This window comes from Hemiscyllium ocellatum, chromosome 8 (genome assembly GCF_020745735.1).
Source record: "Hemiscyllium ocellatum isolate sHemOce1 chromosome 8, sHemOce1.pat.X.cur, whole genome shotgun sequence".
Lineage (NCBI taxonomy): Eukaryota > Metazoa > Chordata > Chondrichthyes > Orectolobiformes > Hemiscylliidae > Hemiscyllium > Hemiscyllium ocellatum.
Window position 1 is genome coordinate 105,739,084 of NC_083408.1, and position 22,079 is coordinate 105,761,162.

Consider the following 22,079-nt stretch of genomic DNA (forward strand, 5'->3'; position numbering starts at 1 on the left):
AGTTGTCTCCAATGTGGGGACACTGTGACTCATCCTTTATTTTGTATAATGTCATGGAACTGTACTTTCCTGATAGGATAACTATTTCTCTGTTGAATACGATCTTGCGAGTTAGGAGGAAGAGAAGGCCTTTCAACCCCTCAGGCCTGCTCCATATTTAATAAGATCATGACTGCTCTGTTTCCTCCACATCTCCACCCACCCTAGCTAACCTCTCACACCTTTGTTTCTCAAGGAGAGACCAACCTCAACCTAAAAAAAATCAAGGATCTTTAGTTCACAGCCTTTTGAGTGAGAGTTCCAATGAGTCACAGGACTCCTTCAGAAACAGTTTCTCCCGTTCTCTGGGGGGATACTTTATTTTGAAACAGCGACACCACCCCCTCCCCCCAGTAACACTGCCATTTTTTCTGTTTTATATCTTGCAATGTGTTTTATTGTTTTAAATAAATGTAGCATGGAATTATTTAATCCCTGATGAGTGATTGATGCATTAACCAATGTTATTAACACAAAATGATTACCGGCAGTGTTATGGCCTTATTAACTAGCATCACAGTTTTTTATAATTTGTAATTGTTGTCAGACCCCTTCAGTCATCAGCTTCTTAAAATTGATCTCCTTATTTTCATTTACAAAAGTGTAATATTTCACACTTACCTGAGTTGATGTTTTGTTGTTAATTATGCAACAATTTGGAAGTATGCTAATGGTTGTTTTCATTTGTTGTACTTACCTCAGTGTTGGCTATCTTCCAGGTTGATATAGTGTGCAAGATTAGAAATTTAGAAAAGTCCAAATCATCATGGTAGATTGCAAGCAATAATGGCATCACATCTCTTACCTTGATCCACTCTGATCAGCTTTCTCCCTCCATTATGTTTTCTGTCTTTCTGACAGTTAGTTATTCATTGTGTTTTTGTTCCCCTCTCCTTGTGCTGTGGCTTTATTTATAAAACTGTTCCATGATATCTTTTGGAAATCTAGATAAATTGCATCTACTGCACTACGCTTGTCTACTCTCTCAGGTATGCCTTCAGGGAATTCAACGAGGTGTGTCAAGCAAGACTTTCCATATGAAATCCATTTTGACCATTGGCTATTCAATTTTTGATTTCTAGATGTCTTCCTTTTTCCCCTTCAATTGAAAATCCATTATCTATTGACTCTGTTACCCTTTGGTTTCTGATGTTATACACATACATCTTTATAGCCATCAGAGACTGCTATTAATCAAGATAGGATATGATGCATAGTCCAGTGGCTCTGTAGACAGATGCAAAAGCAAGTTCACAGTCTGATGTGTCCTAATAGCCTCTAGTTACTGTTGGGTGTATATAGTCATAACAACAAATGCTTACTAACATTGGTGTCTTTGAAGCAGCTAACAGCATCAGCGTCAAAGCTATGACCAACTCTACTGGGCCAGCCAGGTGCTTAGGATGCCTGAGCTCAGACTACCAAAGGAAATCTTTTCCCAGCACCAGGCAGGTTCTCAAATGAGGGGAGGACAAAGAAAGCATTTCAAAGATTCCCTAAAGACTTCCCTCAAAGAATGCAAAATGGATGTCAATGCATAGGAGATCTTCATTCAGAAGAAACTCACTTGGAGGATATTCCTGTAGAAAGTGGCGCTGCCCTTTGAGAGCATCCACCGGCAAGAGAACGTACGGGAAAGGAATGTCAGTGATCTCAGCCATGGTCCAAATCCACTTCCTGGGAACATCTACCAAACGTGTGGTGGGAGATATGGCTCTAAGATTGGTCTAATCAGCCACATAAGGACCTACAGAGCCTGTGGTCAATGACACAGAATTTCTGAGGTGAACAATCAGACTCGATAATGAATGATTGCCGACAACTGTGATTGTCGAATAAAGAACCCATATTGTCTTTTTTTAAAAACAATCCTTGTGGTTTAATTGGTAAGTTTGCAAAAACAGAGAAACACAATGGCAGCTCTATCTGTCTTCTGCTCTTCCTTCGAAATTCCAAAGATTAAAACTGTGCACTCTTTGATATTTGAAACTCTTGCTATGTTGCCCAATTTTCTTTAATCGGAAGTGTTGTAAGAATGAGGAGGAAGCCTGAGTGCCTGTCAGCTATGTAGACTGCTGCATCTAATCCTTCTTCCTCTGCTAGGCTAGGAGCTTTCTAGCAGTGTGAGCTGGAGGATGAGTCATGAATAAGTCTCAGAATAGGTTATTGTCTTAGATATCAGGATGTAGTTTATGATATAATTGTAATTGTATAAAACTTACATGAATTATGATCAGCAAATGGTAGATCAGACACATATGTCCAAAGGCAGACTGGAACAGTGTCCACTGTTGCTCCATCCAGTGACTATGTTGTAGATCAGAGAGGGTGGAGCTTCACCTTAACTCAGACTAACACTTTCATATCCATTACTTCGTACAACATCTAGGTTAATACATAGCCCATTACGTTTGCTCTTAAATATTTAACCGTACTCAGAGATAGTGGCGAATGTGCAAAACTTTATGTGCAGACCAACATCACACAGTACCTATGTGTACCTGGTATTACAATGCCTCACTCACCTGTCATGGTAGGATTTATGAAGAATTGTGAAAGATAAATTGGAGCCATTACATCCACGTGTACTTGCAGGTGAAAGTGGAGGTTTGCACTTTATATACTATACAGTAACATAATTGGAATGAAGGTGTGTATGAATGTATGAATGTGTATGAAGGTGTGTATGAATGGCCACTTAAGCACACCCAGTGATTGCTGGAAGTCTTGTTTAGCCTACTGTGTGCCATCTGTTCCAAAGTGACATGTTAGAATTGGCTAAATGCAGAACGCCATCTTCTCCTCCATCCATTCTGAAGGCTTTGAGTCACTTGTTACGCAGTCTTCTAATTAATTACAAGAGTCAAGTCAGTACTGTGCAGGAGTGCCAATATTTGATGGAACTAGTCTATGCAGAGTGGAAATATTTCCAAGAAATGACAATAGTATTGACTGGTTTAGCATCTGCTCCAGGATATTTTCTGTCCAGTGATATGTCAAAATTTACTGGGACATGCCTGGAAAATGCCACATGAGATCAGTTATTAGGCTTTTCCCTACCATATTTTGATATAGTTTGGTAGGGGGTTATACAGATACCCACATCTCCTGCTCCTAATGAAAGCTGCGAAGGCTAATGGTAGCCATCTTGTTTTTAGTCATAATGGCACTAACTAAATCTAGGATATTTTTCTGGTCTGAGTGGCTCTATTCTTTAATGGAGTAGCATAGATACAAAAATGGACCATTAATGCACAGAACCTCAAAATTCATTACTATTCTCTAGAATCACATTTGACTCAGTGGGTAACACTCTCATGTTTAAATCAGAAGGTTGTGATTTGAAGTCACTTGACCTCAGAAGTGGAGAATTGATGCAGAGCTGTCCTGTCAGAAGTCTCTTTTGATTTTGGAAGAGGCCTTAAAACTGCGACTCTGTCATATGGACAGAAAACATCCCATACTTCGAAGACGAACAACGGAATTCTCCTGCTGTCAATGTTTATCCCTCAACCAACATCAATTAAAAAAAGTCATTTAGTTTCACCTAATTGAAGCATGCGTGATCTTGTGTATTCGTTTTTCAAATTAATGGCTGTATTTCTTGAATGCAAAACAGGGAAATCTAGGCTTACGAGGAAAGGGCAGGAAAGTGGAATGTCGGATCAGCCATAATTCTATTGAATGGCAGAGCAGGTTTGTCGGGATGAATGGCCTCCTTTTGTTTCTATTTCGTATGTTCTATGGTCTTAGCAGTATTGACAACTCAACGCGTTCCAGTGGCTGTAAAGCACCTCTGGATGTCCAGAGGTCATTAAAGGCACTACAAAAATGCAAAACTGCCTTTTAACTGGGATTGTAAATCTCCTGCTCAATTTCCCGAAGTACTTCATCTGCAAAGATAAATAGCAGAAAGCTTTGGTCTGGTTGATGCTGGCTGACCTTTTCTTTAAATATATCTTGACCTTCACTCTTTTGTACCAGAAATAGTAAATCTATTGTCGGCTGATTGCAAGACGATTTAAATGTAACCCAGCGTTTGAAGACTGAGTGACTGAAGCACAGGAGGATATAATGGACAAAAAAAGGGCAAAGTCAATGACACCCAAGCAGAAGGTACTGTTTTCTTGTCAGTCTTTCCTCCCATTAACCTGACGTGTATACAGCTCCCAGGAGTACACAGAAATAAGATCTCTGTACCTGCCATTGGTAGTTAGCATAATTTAACACAATGCTAAAAGTCTTTTAAAGAAGGATTTCTTCCCAGCTGACACTACTCGGACAATCAAAATGGTTAAAAATAGTGACTAACTTTGAAAACCTGTCATAATTTTCTTTCAATTTCCTTCCTGCCTCAGTCAATGCTGAAATAGGTTTCACCCCTGAGTTTCGTGCCGTGGTATAGCTCACCTATGAGTCCAGGCTGTGATCAATACAATTGGTGGGGAATCAAGAGTGCAATGCTGGAAAAGCACAGCAAGTCAGGCAGCATCCAAGGAGCAGGAGAATTGACATTTCAGACATAAGCCCTTTATCAGGAAAGGCTACCATTACTGATGAAGGGCGTATGCCCTAAACGTCGATTTTCCTGCTCCTCGGACACTGCCTGACCTGCTGTGCTTTTCCAGCGTCACGCTCTCGACTCTGATCTCCGGCATCTGCAGTCCTCACTTTCTCCACAATTGATGGGGCTCACTGTTTAGGTAAAGAAGCCAGTGACTAAAGACATAGCTGAGGAGATTTATTTTTCTTTTTCTTTTTCAAAGCTTTTGGTGGATCTTTGGAACGCTCTTACTCAAAAGAGGATAAGAGCAGAGTTTTTGAATATTTTTAAGGCCAAAGTTTGAGTCTGAGTTTATCAATGGTGCAAGCCAATTGTACCATACAAAGTTCATCGGGGAGGTAGAACATTGTGCAGAATACAATGTTACAGCTGCAGAGAAGGAGCAGAGAGAGGGATCAACAGTAACATTTGAGACATCTGTTCAAAAGTCTGATAACAGAGAGGAAGAAGCTGTTCTTGAATCTGTTTGTATGTGTATTCAAATGTTTATATCTTCTGCTCGAAGGAAGAGAGTATAACTGGGGTGAGAGGGGCCTTTGATTATGTTGCCTGAGGCAGCGACCGAGTGTGAGGGGTAAGGTGGGAATGTGAGGTAATCACATCAACCATGATGCAAGATGGAGCAGGCTTGAGGGGTCGAATGGCCCAACACTGCTCCTAATTCTCATGTTCATACATCAATATTTTGTTCCCAAACACGCAATGTTCAGCAATTCACCACTCAAGAGCACTCAAGGGGAAGTTTGCCTCTTTTCCCAGCCTCCCTTCCTCCTCCACAAATCTGTTCCTCAGTTTACTCCAGGATTTAAAAGAGGCAGCACAATGGCTCAGTGGTTAACACTGTTGCCTCGCAGTACCAGGGACCTGGGTTCGATTTCAGCCTCGGGCAGACTATCTGCCTGGAGTTTACGCATTCTCCCCATGTCCGTGTGGGTTTCCTCTGGGTGCTCCAGTGTCCTCTCAAACTCCAAAGACGAGCAGGTCAGGTGAATTGGCCATGCTAACTTGTCCATAGTGGTAGCTACATGAGTAGGGGAATGGGTCTGGGTGGGTTACTTATCAGGCGGGGGGGGGGGGGTTCGGTGTGAACTTGTTGGGCCAAAGGGCCTGTTTCTGCACTGTAGGGAATCCAATCTAATAAGCCTCAGGATCTGAAGGTCAACAGCAAGGTTAGCATTAATTGCTCATCCCTTGAGCAGGCACTGGTGAGTCACCTACAATTGAGTGGCTTTCTAGGGCCACTTCAGAGAACAGTGAAGAACCAATCATATTACTGCGGCTCTGGAATCGCACATGCATACACAGCAAGTAAGGTCAGCAGATTTCCTTCCTTAAAGGACATTAGTTAAACCAGATGTGTTTTTATCACAATTGTTATTAATTTCATGGTCACCATTGAAATAACTCCACATCCTGTCACCAAGTCACCCTTTAATTACATGTGCAGATTACTTGACGGTGGTCTGGCTTCCACAGAGCCAGCTCTCAGAGCGAACAGGACTTCTAACACTTCTGTTTATATCTGTCTGCCAGAGCTCCCTGATTGAACCAGATTAACAGCCCCAGTCAGGGAACCCATATTCTGTGAGGTCCATCCAATTGACCTCGTTACAATCACTACAGCCATCAATGAGACCAGCTTTGTATTCTCCTTCTGTGAAATGCATGTAACTGTCACCAGATGCCATGGTGGGATTTGAACCCATATAAAGATTATAGTGGTGCTGGAAAAGCACGGCAGGTCAGGCAGCATCTGAGGAGCAGGAAAATCAACGTTTCAGGCAAAAGTCCTTCATCAGGAATCAGGCTGGGAGCTTCGAGGGTGGAGAGATAGATAGGAGGGGGTTGGGGCTGGGGAGAAGGTAGCTGAGAGTGCAATAGGTGGATGGAGGTGGGGGTGAAGGTGATAGGTCGGAGAGGAGGGTGGAGCAGCTAGGTGGGAAGGAAGATGGACAGATGGGATGGGTCATGAGGATGGTGCTGAGCTGGAAGGTTGAAACTGGGGTAAGGTGGTGGGAGGGGAAATGAGGAAACTGGTGAAGTCTACAATGATGCCCTGGGATTGAAGGGTCCTGAGGCGGAAGATGAGGCATTCATCCTTCAGGCATCGGGTGGTAAGGGAATGGACCATATCACCAGCCTAGGTAGGGGGAGGACTACTGAACTCTTAGTGCATTGATATTACTACCAAACCTCAGCTCCCCAAATATTTGCATTTTACTTAAGTTGGCTCTTTAGTTCTTCACTCAATAGGCAGCACCTCAAGATGCACAAGGAAGAAATTGGAGCTCCTTGTATGATCACACAATGTCCTGAAGTGATTCATTGCCGAATGTGAACTAACATGGAGCGCAGTTGTGATTCAGGAGGCACAGCGAGCAATTTGTGTCGCTATCCACCCACACTGATCAAGATCTGATCATGATCTGATAATCTGATAATTGCTTTCTCTTAGCGATGCAGGAAGAAAACAAAGACCCCAATCTGGCCGAGCAGATATAAAAACTGCACACTGCACGCGAGGCACCTGTTGCAAACATATCCGCAGCCACCAAGCTGCCTTGCTGCTGAAATAGCTGGGCCGGGATGACATGGTGCAGGTCAGCCGTTGTGTGGATCTTGCTGCGTTAAGTGGCAATCAGCATCCTTCCTGGTCTCGCATCCTGATTCTAGCATTCCAGCATAATTAAAAACCACTGTAAAGGCTACAGGACTGACAGATGCAAACCATGGGGAGTCTTCTCAGCTGAGCAGCTCGACTCTTCAGGCAGCCTGCTCTGTTAGTGGCAAAGGAAAGTTGCATTGCTGCTTTCGGGAGAGAAAAAAAACATCAAGTAGCTTTTGGAATATGAAGCAGTCTAGATTTTTCCATTATCGCAGTGATCAAAAAAGAGTAGGGTAGAATTTTAGAATTTATCAAGAAATAGTGCAGATAGAAACACAGTAGAAAGTGACTTGTGAGGAGTTTCACAATTTGAATGCTTCAGGAAGGGGTACATTTGATTGAGAGGGTAGGTGGGCATTGGTTTTGACTTCAACAAGGTAGAGGAAGAGAGAGCATTTGGGATTACACACTTAATGGCAGTGGCTAGCACTGCTGCCTCAGTGACCCGGGTTCAATTGTAGACTTGGGTGGCTGCCCATCTGAGTTTGCATGTCCCGCCCCTCCACCCCCCCCAACTACAGTGTGTGTGTGAGTTTCCTCCGGGTGCTCCAGTTTCCCTCCCACTGTCCAAAGATGTGTGAATTAGGTGGATTGGCCATGCTAAATGTGGGGATGCTATTCAGAGGAACGGCGGAGATTCAATGGACCAAATGGCCTCTTGCCGTGCCGTGAAGATCTGATGAAGCCGAGGTGAAACATGAAGGAGTTGATGTTAAATCTGTTTCTCAGATCAAATGACAGAGCATTTGAGGCTCAAAGGACTCAATGGCTTACTCTTCCTGCAATGTTCTATGTTTTCAGTGGTAGGAACTAACAGACAAGGGAAAAAACTACCAGACACAATGGTCTATTACACAGTGATTGCTATGATCTAGTGTGCACTGCCTGAAAAACAGATGGAATTGACTCAAAATCTCTCTCCAGGGAACTGTAGAGAGGAGAAGATAATGTATTTTTCTGGGTTATAAAGACCAGCATTTCTTGCCCATCCCTAATTGTCCTGGAGGATGTGCCTTCTTGAACCATTGCAGTCCACATGATATAGGTATCCCACAGAGCTCTTGGAAAGGAGGTTCCAAGACCTGGACTAATCAACAGTGAAGGAACAGTGATATATTCCCAAGTCAGAATGGCGTACACGTTGGAGGGCAGCTTGCTGATGGTAGTGTGCCCATGTGCAGTTTCATGTGTTTCTAGTTGGCAGAGATCACAGGTTTGGAAGGTGCTTTGGTAGATGGCTTGATGAGTTAATGCAGTCCATCATGTTGGAGGTATTCATTGCTGCTGCATTGCTGGGGAAGGGAGTGATAGATGGAATGTCAATCAAATGAGCTGCATAGTCTTGGATTATATTGAGTTTCTTAAGCATAGTTGGATCTGCATTCATCCAGGCAAGAGGATAAAATCCCATCACACTCCTGATTTGTACCTTATAGATATACTTTTCTTAGGGGGAGTGGGTGAGGTCTGGAATGTGAATTACTCAGTACAGAATTCCCTGCCTTTGATTAGCTCTTGTCAACATAGTATTTTCATGGCTGGTCAGTCTTTGGTGAATGGTAACCCATAGGATGCTGATGGGAAGAGATTCAACAATGGTAGTGCCATTGAATGTGAAAGAGGGATGGGTAGTTTCTCTCTTGTTAGAGACTATCATTGCCTGACACACAAATCTTACTTGCCATTCGTCTACCCAAGCCTGATTGTGGATGCAGACTGCCTCAGCATCTGAAAAATTGCAAATACTACAAGGAAAGGATTTGAGACTGGGAATAATTTGGTAGCTCTTACAAATGTCAGCGCTGCCACAATGGACAAATGGCTTCCTTCAGTGTTGCATCAGCACATTATTTTAAGAGCATTAACCATGGTGCTGGCAATTTGCTGCATTTATGCTGTTTGTATTTATTATTAAATTCTTTAATTCAATGCATTTTGACCAAACTGATAATGACCAGGTGTTCTTTGGAAATAAAGGATAGCTGTCATCATGGCAGTGTGCAGGCGATCCCCATTCTCTCTGTGCTATAAACTACAGGAAGGCTGGGGTGGTTTGAATGCATGAGCATACCCCAGTTGATAGTGGCTCCAGTTTCTCAATGGTGTTGAAGTGTGGTTGCCATACGGCATTGCACTGGACCTTGACATGAGGCTGGAGTTGATCCAAAATGCACGAGGTGGGGGATGGGTAGGAGGTTGGCACTGATGGTGAAGTACAAATACAGCTTTCTGTACAAGTTGGTGAGCAATTCTAGCCAATGTGTCTGTTTTAGGACATTTCATATTCTGACTTTGGCCAATAGGAGGAATGCATTGTGGAATTATGCGTCATCTTTCTGTCCTGTTGCCATGTCCTTACATTGCTGTTTCTCAGTAATGTAGTGAATTGTCTAATGTAGCATTTATTAAAAAAATAGACTTTTCAACATTTTTTGTCAAGGATGCAAATTGGACCCGATGAAATAATTTAGAGCTCTTTAAATGTATGTGAAACAATCTGTTAGAACACCTGTCGCTTTGCGACCAAACTCGCTGTTCAATTTGATATTTTGTCTCTTTCCAAATTCTGTGTACCATTCTGTTCCACCGTAGCTTTCTGCCCTTGCTCTCTCCTTCCTCTCCCCTGACAGTGTTTTAGCTTTTTCCACTTTTGTCACACACAGTTAGTTTAGGAATGTAACAATCTGCGATGTGCACGGATAGGATGAGCTCACTGCTGGTGCAGATGGAGTGTTCTGGCAGTGTCTCCTCAGAAGTACAATCAGTTCTTCAGGAACATTAGAGTTGCTCATTAGGAACTCAAGAATCATTGACTTTGTGCTCTTGCTTCAGCTGTGTCTCAGTTGGCAGCACGCTAGGTTCTGAATCATGAGGCTCTGGGTTCAAGTTCGCTTCAGGCTTTAAGCAAAGAAATCAAGCTTTTTGGAACTGCACAAAATATGACTAATGCACGCTCAGCAGGTTTTGCTCAAAAGCTTTATTTAGACCACCTCAACGGACAGGTTAGTATGACAAAATGCTGGGCTATTACTCTTTCAGCGCACAGTCTTATGCCCACACTTGAAAGTTTGAGTTCAAGACAGTTCCATCTTCCATCTGTCTAACTCCACCCACGCTGGTCTATGTACGCTCAGTGGGTGTAGATCTGCGACATCATTGCAAGGTTGCTCCAGGGTACAAAACAATTGCAACCCAATACCCAAGACTGACTCTCCACTTTAGGCTGAAATCTGAGGAAGGGTCACTGGACCTGAAACATTTATTCTGCTTTCTCTCCACAGACGCTGCCTGACATGTTGATTTTTCCAGCAATCCCTGATTTTGTTTGTGAAACTGAAGCCCCACTTATCTGATAACTAAGGTGGGACTTCAAGGAAGAATTTTCCTGGCATCCTGGGTAATGTTTATCCTTCTTCTAACATCGTAAATCTAACAAAAAAAAGCTTATCATATTGCTGTTTGTGGGACTTTGCTGAGTGTAACTTTGTGTAACCCACATGTTCTCCATTACAGAAGTGACTATGTTTCAAAAAGTGTTATAGTAGCTATAAAGCATTTTGCTGTGCCTGGTTGTTATAAAAGGTGCTACCTAAATGTAACTATTCCTTTTTTTGTTTCAAGTGCACGTTCAGTCAATGCTTGACATATTTTGGGAAGGACATAGAAGCATTGGAAAAGGTGCAGAGGAGATATCCCAGGATGTTGCCTGGTCTGGAGGGAAGCTCTTATGAGGAAAGGCTGAGAGACTTGGGTCTGTTCTCATTGGAAAAAAAGGAGGCTAAGAGGGGATGTGATACAGACATATAAGATAATCAGAGGATAGACAGTGAAAGTCTTTTTCCTAGGATGATGTCGTCAGCTTGTACGAGGGGGCATTACTACAAATTGAGGGGTGATAGATTTAAGACAGATGGCAGAGGCAGGTTCTTTACTCAGAGAGTGGTAAGGATGTGGAATGCCCAGCCTGCCAATGTAGTTAACTCAGCCACATTGTGGCGATTTAAACAATCCTTGGATAAGCACATAGATGATGATGGGATAGTGTAGGGGATGGGCTGAGAATAGTTCACAGGTCAATGCAACATTGAGGGCCGAAGGGCCTGTTCTGCGCTGTATTGTTCTATGTACTATGTGCTAAGATATTTCGGCGATAAGAGAGGTTAGTACAAATATTTTGCTCTCATTTCTATGCAACCCATTGCATTAGCCTGACCAGTTGCGTCTGTTTATTATTTTTGTCTTTTATCTGTTCATCAGTCTACTCAAGTCTTGAATATTAATGTATAATTTCTATTCACATGGAGGTGTCTTGTGATGTAGTGTGAAATGTCCCTGCCTGGTGGGCTAGAATGTTTGAGTTCAAGTTCCACGCCAGAACTTGATGACCCAGGGAAAATACATTCATAAAGTGGCCATACAGGGTGAGTATCAATCAGCAAAACTTCCAACACATGGCAGTGTGAGTGATTACTAAGCAGCCATTAAATGGGATGAAATTAAAACATTCACATTGTTCAGTTTCAAAACGAATATCCATTTGGAAAAGCATGGGTTAATTAGGGATAGTCAGCATGGCTCTGTCAGAGGGAGGTCATGCCTAATAAGTTTGTCTGAGTATTACAAAGTTGTGATCAAGTGTTGGATGGGGGAAGTTCAATTGATGTCATCTATATAGATTTTAGCAAAGCTTTTTACAAAGTACCACTGATTGAGAAGCTTAGAGCACATGGAATTTAGGGAAACCTTGTGAGGTGGATCAGAAACTGGTTTAGTAACAGGACACAAACGGTAGTGGTAAAAGGCTGTCTGAATGACTGTGGGCCAGTGTCCAGCGGTGTACCACAAGGATCAGTACTGGGACCCTGATGATTTGGTATATACATAAATTACATGGGTAAAAATGTGGGGAGAATGTTAAGCAAGTTTGCAGATGACAACAAAATTGGTTGGGTGGTTAATAGTGAATAAGATGGTTGTAGGTTACAGGAAGATATTGACGGGTTGGTCAGATGGACTGAGCAGTGGCAGATGGCATTTAACCCTGATAAGTGTGAGATGAGCACTTTGGAATAAGAGACAAGATAAGGGAGTATTTCATGAAAAGCTGCACACTGAGGAATAGAGGAATCTTGTGGTAATTATTCACAGATTCCTGAAATTGGCAGAGTATGGGAATAAGATTATTAAGAAGACACGTGGGACACATGCTTTCATCAATCATGGAGGAGAGTATAAGAGCAAGGAGGTAAGGTTGGAGTTGTACAATGCATTGGTCATGCCACAACTAGAGTACTGTGTGCAGTCCTGGTCACCTCACTGCAGGAAGGATGTGACAGCATTAGAGGGGGCACAGAGGAAGTTCACCAGGATGTTGCCTGAGTTATATGGAGAGACTAGATAGACTTGGATTGTTTTCTTTAGAGTAAAGGTTGAAGGGGAAATGATGGTGGTGTATAAGATTTGAGGGGTATAAATAGGCTGAGTAGGGAGCAGGTGTACCCCTTGGTTGAGGGGTCACAAAGGGACATAGTTTTAGGATAAGGGGCAGAAGATTCATAGGGGATTTGTTAAAAATCTTTTTCACTTACAATATGGTGGAATGTGGATTGCATTACTTTGGTAGGTAGTGGAGGCCAGAAATATTGCAACCTTGCAAAAATATTTGGATGAGTAGTTGAAATAAAACATTCAAGGATATGGGACAAGTTCAGGAAATTGGGATCAGCGCATTGTCAGTGCAGAATTGATGGGCTGAAGGGTCTTTTCTGCGCTGTATGACTCTATGAGAATGACTACACTATTCTCATAGGTGTACAAACTGCACCATAGAAAGGATGTGATTGCACGAGTGAAGGTGTAGGGGAGATTTACCAGAATGCTGTCTGATCTAGAGGACCTGAGCTGTGAGGACAGATTGAGTGGATTGATTTTTGTTTTATTTAAATGAGCAAATGTTGCAAGGGGACTTGCTGTGGTGCGTATAACTATGAAGAGCATAGGTAGGGTAGATAGGAAGGTATTTTCTCCCTCAGTAGAGGGCTCATTAACCAGGGGCATAAATTTAAGGTAGGAGGCTAAGAGGACACATGAGGAAAATTATTTTTTCTCTCAAAGGGGATCGGAGTCTTCATTTCCTGAAAGCTGTGCCATTATACAGGGACCTCTCAATTCTATTATATAGGGACAGCAACCTCTCAATCCTATTATACAGGGACCTCTTCATCCCATTATATACGAACCACTCAATCCTATTTACAGGGACCTCTCCATCCCATTACACAGGGACCTCTCCATCACATTATACAGGGACCTCTCTATCCCATTTTTCAGGGATCCTTCCATCTCATTATACAGGGACCTCACCATCTCATTATTCAGGGACCTCTCCATCCCATTGTACAGGAACCTCTTCCTCTCATTATACAAGGATCTCTCCATCCCATTATACAGGGACCTCTCCATCCCATTATACAGGGACCTCTCCATCCCATTATACAAGGATCTCTCCATCCCATTATACAGGGACCTCTCCATCCCATTATACAGCGACCTCTCCAACCCATTATACAGGGACCTCTCCACCACATTATACAGGGACCTCTCAACCTCATTACATTAAGACCTTTCTTCATGCCATTATATATTGACCTCCATTGACTATTATGCAGTGATCGCTCTGCTCCATTATACAGTGACTTCTCCATCACATTACATGGTGACCTCTCTATCCCATTATATAGTGAACTCTCTATCACATTATACAATAACCTCACCATCCCATTGCACAGTGACCTCTCCATCCCATTATAGAATGACTTCTCCATCCCATTACACAGTGATCTCTCACTTCTCTCCCATCTCAGGAGACAGCATTAAATTTTGCGCAGTGCAATAAAATATCATGAAGGTCAAAGCTGATATATAAAAAAAAACAGAGAAATCCTCATTTAATCATTTAAACATTTTATGAAAAAAAACTAATAATTAATTAATCATAATGAAAATGTTTAACAACATTTCACTTGATTATTAGGGTCAGTGAATTTGTACTTCAGTAATCAGATTTGCGTTAAAAACTCCGTTTCACCTCACTGGACAAATGTTTGTCATTTTATTAGGATTCTCTTCAAAGCACAAGAGCTTGAAAAGGGAAGTCATGACCAGATCAATTGATGTCAATGATTGCTGGTTTTGGGAGTGGGGAATGTTCTGTGAGGTAATGGCTCTGACAGGGTAATGTTTGAGATGGCATTACGCTCCACCGACGTAGTGATAACTTACTGGGTTTGGTGGGGTAAGACAGAACATATTAACCTCTGGATCAGGAGTAGGTCAATCAACCCCTTCACCCCTGACGAAGGGCTTGTGCCCGAAGCATCAATTTTCCTGTCCCTTGATGCTGTCTAACCTGCTGTGCTTTTCTAGCACCACTCTAATCTTGACTCTGATCTCCAGCATCTGTAGTACCCACTTTCATCACATTCAGCCCCTTTAGCCCTTTCTTCCATTCAATATGATCATGGTGGATCTGATTGGAGCCTCCAATCCTGATTCCTGACTCTTGCACAATTCAACCTTTTGTTTGACAAGAATCTGTCGACCCCAATCTTGCAAGTATTCCAGATCTTTGCTTCCAGCACCTTGTGATGGCAACAGTCTTATGCCTAATGTCGACCAATACTCACTGGTCTTCCCAAAATCCTAGTAACAATGTTTATTAAGTGAATGTAACTTGTACCTAATTGCTACCATGCAACAACATCTTGCTTAATGTGAGAGGCCCTCTGATTAAACAAAGAAAGTAGGAAAAAGTTGCCCCTTAAGTCCCTTTTATATCTTTCCCCTCTCACCCTAAACCTATGCTCTCTAGTTCTGGACTCCCCCACCCCAGGGAAAAGACCTTTTCTATTTATCCTATCCATGCCCCTTATGATTTTATAAACCTCTTTAAGGTCACCCCTCAGCCTCTGACGTTCCAGGGAAAACAGCCCCAGACTATTCAGTTTCTCCCTACAACTCAAATCCTCCAACCCTGGCAACATCCTTGAAAATCTTTTCTGAATCCTTTCAGGTTTCTAAATAGATACTTAGACACGGTCAACAGAACAGGAATGGTGGCAACAGTCTACTGGTAAATACCATGAGTGGGAAAAATGTGGAGGAGCAGAGGTGGGAGGGCGCAGATGAAGTGGAGGAGGAGTCAAGAGTACTGATTTTGATAGACCAGCAAATGACCATCTTCAACTTCTACAGTGGTAACTGCATTCTAAAGTTGTGGTCAGGCTCAGAGGGTTTGTGAAGGTGAACATGACATTTGAACAGAGAGCCCCCTGCCATCTGAAGGCAGAGAATTGCTTCAAAAACCATTAACTCCAGACCGTAATCTGCTGCTTTCTGAAATGATGTGATAAAACATGTCAAGCACAGTTGCCACTTTTGGAGCTGATTGTTCTACTATCTCTGATCTTTTTATCAGGGTACATACTAATTGCAAGTAAAAAGTGAGGTCTGCAGATGCTGGAGATCAGAGCTGAAAATGTGTTGCTGGTTAAAGCACAGCAGGTCAGGCAGCATCCAAGGAACAGGAAATTCGACGTTTCGGGCCAGAGCCCTTCATCAGGAATGAGGAGAACGTGCCAGGAAGGCTAAGATATAAGGTAGGGAGGAGGGACTTGGGGGAGGGGCGATGGAGATGTGATAGGTGGAAGGAGGTCAAGGTGAGGGTGATAGGTTGGAGTGGGTGGGGGCGGAGAGGTCAGGAAGAAGATTGCAGGTTAGGAGGGCGGTGCTGAGTTGAGGGAACCGACTGAGACAAGGTGGGGGGAGGGGAAATGAGGAAACTGGAGAAATCTGAGTTCATTCCTTGTGATTGGAGGGTTCCCAGGCGGAAGATGAGGCGCTCCTCCTCCAGCCGTCGTGTTGTTATGTTCAGCCGATGGAGGAGTCCAAGGACCTGCATGTCCTCAGTGGAGTGGGAGGGAGAGTTAAAGTGTTGAGCCACGGGGTGGTTGGGTTGGTTGGTCCGGGTGTCCCAGAGGTGTTCTCTGAAGCATTCCGCAAGTAGGCGGCCCGTCTCCCCAATGTAGAGGAGGCCACATCGGGTGCAGCGGATGTAATAGATGATGTGTGTGGAGGTGCAGGTGAACTTGTGGCGGATAGGGAAGGATCCCTTGGGGCCTTGGAGGGAAGTGAGGGAGGAGGTGTGGGCACAAGTTTTACATTTCCTGCTGTTGCAGGGGAAGGTGCCGGGAGTGGAGGTTGGGTTGGTGGGGGGTGTGGACCTGACGAGGGAGTCACGAAGGGAGTGGTCTTTGCGGAACGCTGATAGGGGAGGGGAGGGAAATATATCCCTGGTGGTGGGGTCCGTTTGGAGGTGGCGGAAATGACGGCGGATGATACGCTGTATGCGGAGGTTGGTGGGGTGGTAGGTGAGAACCGGTGGGGTTCTGTCTTGGTGGCGGTTGGAGGAGCGGAGCTCAAGGGCACAGATGGCTTCCTTCTTCAAGGACCGCAGATTCCCCCCAGACGTGATCGACGATGCCCTCCACCGCATCTCCTCCACTTCCCGCTCCTCCGCCCTTGAGCCCCGCTCCTCCAAACGGACCCCACCACCAGGGATATATTTCCCTCCCCTCCCCTATCAGCGTTCCGCAAAGACCACTCCCTTCGTGACTCCCTCGTCAGGTCCACACCCCCCACCAATCCAACCTCCACTCCCGGCACCTTCCCCTGCAACAGCAGGAAATGTAAAACTTGTGCCCACACCTCCTCCCTCACTTCCCTCCAAGGCCCCAAGGGATCCTTTCATATCCGCCACAAGTTCACCTGCACCTCCACACACATCATCTATTACATCCGCTGCACCCGATGTGGCCTCCTCTACATTGGGGAGACGGGCCGCCTACTTGCGGAATGCTTCAGAGAACACCTCTGGGACGCCCGGACCAACCAACCCAACCACCCCGTGGCTCAACACTTTAACTCTCCCTCCCACTCCACCGAGGACATGCAGGTCCTTGGACTCCTCCATCGGCTGAACATAACAACACGACGGCTGGAGGAGGAGCACCTCATCTTCCGCCTGGGAACCCTCCAACCACAAGGAATGAACTCAGATTTCTCCAGTTTCCTCATTTCCCCTCCCCCCACCTTGTCTCAGTCGGTTCCCTCAACTCAGCACCGCCCTCCTAACCAGCAATCTTCTTCCTGACCTCTCCGCCCCCGCCCCACTCCAACCTATCACCCTCACCTTGACCTCCTTCCACCTTTCACATCTCCATCGCCCCTCCCCCAAGTCCCTCCTCACCTTTTATCTTAGCCTGCCTGGCACATTCTCCTCATTCCTGATGAAGGGCTCTGGCCCGAAACGTCGAATTTCCTGTTCCTTGGATGCTGCCTGACCTGCTGTGCTTTAACCAGCAACACATTTTCAGCTACATACTAATTGCAACCTGCTTCCTAAATGTGCCAGAACCATACGCCAATCATTGGCACTTTGTGGTTGGGATAGAGAGATGTTCAGGAACGTTATTACTCATGAACCCAGGCGTCTTCCCTCAGAGGTAGAGACACTACTACTGCCCCTCAAGTTTAGCAATGCTATGACATTCCACTGGAGTAGCCGAGACTTAGAGCTTCATGTCCTGGCCCAGAAGTACAGGCATGATGACTGCACCACACAAACCCCATCCTCCTGATCTATTCTTTAACCAACAAGCGATTGTGGATTAAACAGCACCTGGTGGGGCACTGTAACAGAACCAACAAATAATTAACTGAAATCTACCAGATCAAAATAATATTGTCCAGGATGCAAGTCCATTGCACGTGGTCATCCCAAGACACCTCCAATCCCAGTACTAACTTGGTCTGAATCTGTTCAGCCTCTGAGGAGAGATCCTTAGTTTATTCTATGATAGCAGTGTATACAGAGATAATGACTAAGGCTATCAGGATCCAATGTCCATCAGGACCTCACCAAAGACCACTTTTGTCCACCTGAAGGCTGTGTGACATTATCAGATTCGAATCAGAGATTTCCCATAGAGCTGAAAGAGGCCATTCGCCCCACCAAGACCCATTCCTCCCTCCTATCCCTGCATACAGTTTTTGACCAAGGCTAACCCACCTAACCTGCACATCTTTGATTGAATAAATGGATCCAAAGATTGAAAGAATGAATCCACAAATTGAATGAAGGAGTAAATCCACACAGACACATACAAGGTCTACACAGACAATCACCCAAGATTGGAATTGAACCCGGACCCTGGCATAATGTTACAGCAGTGCCACTGTGCCATCCCTAATTAGGCTCACCTAATTAGATGAGGTGGAGCCTGTTGCAGCTTTAACATTAACTCCTGCAACAATTACCGATACAACAACAGCATCAACCAATTACCTTCTTCATTCTTCATTAGATTTGAGGATGAATCTCATGCACCCTGACATTTTGTCTTCCTTTAAGCCAACTATGCCATTAGTACTTGGCCCACCTCATGTGGTTGATCCATTTCAGGATTCACACTCTTCTATTTGATGGTGTCAGCTGTTAAAAAGTCATGGCAGAGATAACTCTGAGTTAGAAAACTGTGGGCTCAAGTTACACTCTTAAACCTTAAGCACAAAACTAACTGATACTCCCAAAGCAGTGCTGAGGGAGTGCTGAACTGCTGCTGGTGCTGGTGCTGTCTTTCACATCAGACCTATTCAGGTGGAAGCAAATGATCCCAGAGTACACGATTTGGAAGTGGAGCTGGGAATTCTGCCCAGGGCTGTGAATCATATTTTTTGTTTGACCATGATCACCAAATGACATGCAGTCCAACCCATTATAAGCTTCTAGGATATAGGACCAGAAATAGGCCATTCAGCCTATCGAGTCTACTCCAGCATTCAATGTGATCGTAGCTGATCTGATAATCCTCAATTCAACTTTCCTGCCTTCACACCTTCATTCCCTCAGTGGTTAAACTTTTGTCTATCTCAGCCTTGCATATACAGAGGAACCTCGATTATCCGGCATTCAATTATCGGAATATTGATTATCCAGCAAGATTGCAAGGTCCCAATTCTTGACTAAACTACGTTATTCTGCATTCAATTATCCGGAATTCGATTAACTGAATGAAATACTCCTCACTTGTTTCCTTCAGATAATTGAGGTTCCTCTGCACTTAACGACTCAACCTTGACAGCCATCTATGGGAAAGAATTCCACAGATTCACTACCCTCTAAGAGAACAAGTTTCTCCTCATCACTGTCTTAAATATGTAAACTTTTATTTTGAGATAATGCCCTCTGATGCTAAACTCTCCCACCGGGGGAATGTTCTTCCCACATCTAACCTGTCAAATCCCCGAAGACCCTTGTATGTTTCAGTGAGGTCGCCTCTCATATTTCTATATTCCAACAAGTTCAGGCCTGATCGATTCAGCCTGTCCTCAGAAGCACATTGGTATTTTCTGTACACCAACAGTGCATTCCCTCCACCAGAACATTGACTACATCTCTGAAGTTTTCTTTGGCTGCAAATATCTCCAGGAAGGTCTGAAGTTGTGAAAGATGCTGTGTAGCAAATGTCTTATCTGCTATATGACTGAAAAAGAAAGTGTTTAATAAATATCTCCACCATCTTGTGATCATCATTGACAAAGTGGTAATAGTCTCATCTCTGACATTCCACATGGTTTCATTATTTCGTTTTTATTACTCATATGCTCTTAAACTGCTTCATATATCGCTAAGCATTATTTTACCTGTTCATTCCTGGGATGTGGGTGACACTGGCAAGACCAAAATTTGTTGCCCATCCCCCTAATTGCCCCTTGAACTGAAGGCCTCTTTTGACTATGACTGAGGGCAGTTGAGGGGGTGTGTGGGTCAATCCTATTACGGTGGGTCTTGGGGAAGTTTGTAATGAATGACAGTTAGACCAGATGTAAATCACAAGTCACCTCATTAAAGGACATCACTGAACCAGCTAGCTTTTTACAATATTGATAGTTCTTTCAGAATCATCAAGTATCTTTCAATTTCAGATTTATTAATTAATTTGATTTGAATTGCACCAGCTACAACAATGGGATGTGAACCTGTATACCAAAACCATTAACCTGGGTCTCTGCTTACTAGCCAAGTTTTTATTTACTGCAGTAGTGCTTATTTTTTCCCCAGCACCCATGTTGTGTGTGTGTGCGGGTGTGAGACACAGTGAAAGATACAAGGTGCACAAATCTTTATTCAAATTAGCCAAGTGATTTTATCACTATCCACCACCTTCCCCCACAGGGAACTTTAATTCTGAGCAATCAGGACAACCTGTTGTGCCGTTAAGACAGACTTAGTCAGAAAAATAGCAGCCAAAACTAATTAGCAAAGGTAAAGTAATCTGGACTGCTGGATCAAGACTGTTAATGACTGCAATTCTTACTTACTCCAGAGATGGCAGTGTACCCTCTCTCAATCTGTTACAATAGGTGTTGCAAATCGTGTCTCATTTCTCAAACAAACTTTAAGTTGGACCTTGGGACATTTAGCAGTAAAATGTAAAATGTGGTTGTGTGTTGATGATTGACTGTTGCATTTCAGGTATCACATTCCATAAGCATCTTTAAAAGAGAAAGAAAATGACTTCCTGTTGTTTCCATCTGACCCTTCCTTTCTGAGCATTGTTAAAAATCACACAACTGAAAATGTGTTCCTGGAAAAGCATAGCAGGTCAGGCAGTGTCCAAGGAGCAGGAGAATTGACGTTTCAGGCATGAACCCTTCTTCAGAAAAATCACACAACACCAGGTTATAGTCCAACAGATTTAATTGGAAGCACACTAGCTTTCGGAGTGACGCTCCTTCATCAGGCGTTGCTCCAAAAGCTAGTGCTTCCAATTAAACCTGTTGGACTATAACCTGGTGTTGTGTGCTTTCTAACTTTGTACACCTCAGTCCAACACCAGCATCTCCAAATCATCTCTGAGCATTGTTTGCAACGGACAAGTCCTTCAACATTATCCTCAAGGTATGTGAACTTAAACCCTGCTTTCCCACTTGGAGCACAATTTACTTGAGAATAGTAAGTGTGTGGAATGCCCTCCCTCCAACAATAGTAGATTCATCAACTTTAAGGGCATTTAAATGGACATTGAGTTAATATATGGATGATAATGGAATAGTGTAGATTAGATTGGCTTCAGATTGGTTTCACAAGTCGGTGCAACATCAAGGGCCAAAGGGCCTGTACTGCACTGGAATGTTCTATGTTCTATGTTCAATGCTTTTTTTTTAAAACATCATCTAGGTATGTTGGGTGTTCTTACAAGGTCAGCATTTACTGACAATCTCTTCTGGCCATGAGAAGTGACCCTCCTTCATCAACCACTGCACTCTTTGTGGTGAAACTCACCCACAGTGCTATCAGAATTCCAGTGACAGTAAAGCTTGACAATGCGTGTCTAAGTTGGGTGAGTGTCAGTGGTATAGTGAAGATGTCACTAGCCTAGTAATCCAGAACTCTTGGTTTAATGTCTAGTGCCAAATCCCACCATGTTGGAATTGTATTCAAGGAATTGCTCTGGATGAGTGGCTAACCATGTTATCATTGGTCAATGTTTGTTTAAAAAAAACCCATCTGGTTCGCTAATATCCTTGAGGGATTAAAGTCTGTCCTCCTTACCTTGTCTGGTTGAAATATGACTCCAGATCCACAGCAATGTGGTTGACTCTTAATTGCTTTTCTGATTAATAAATGCTGACCAAGCCAGTATTGCTCCCATTCTGTGAAGGAACATAGAAATATATGCTTCTTTATCT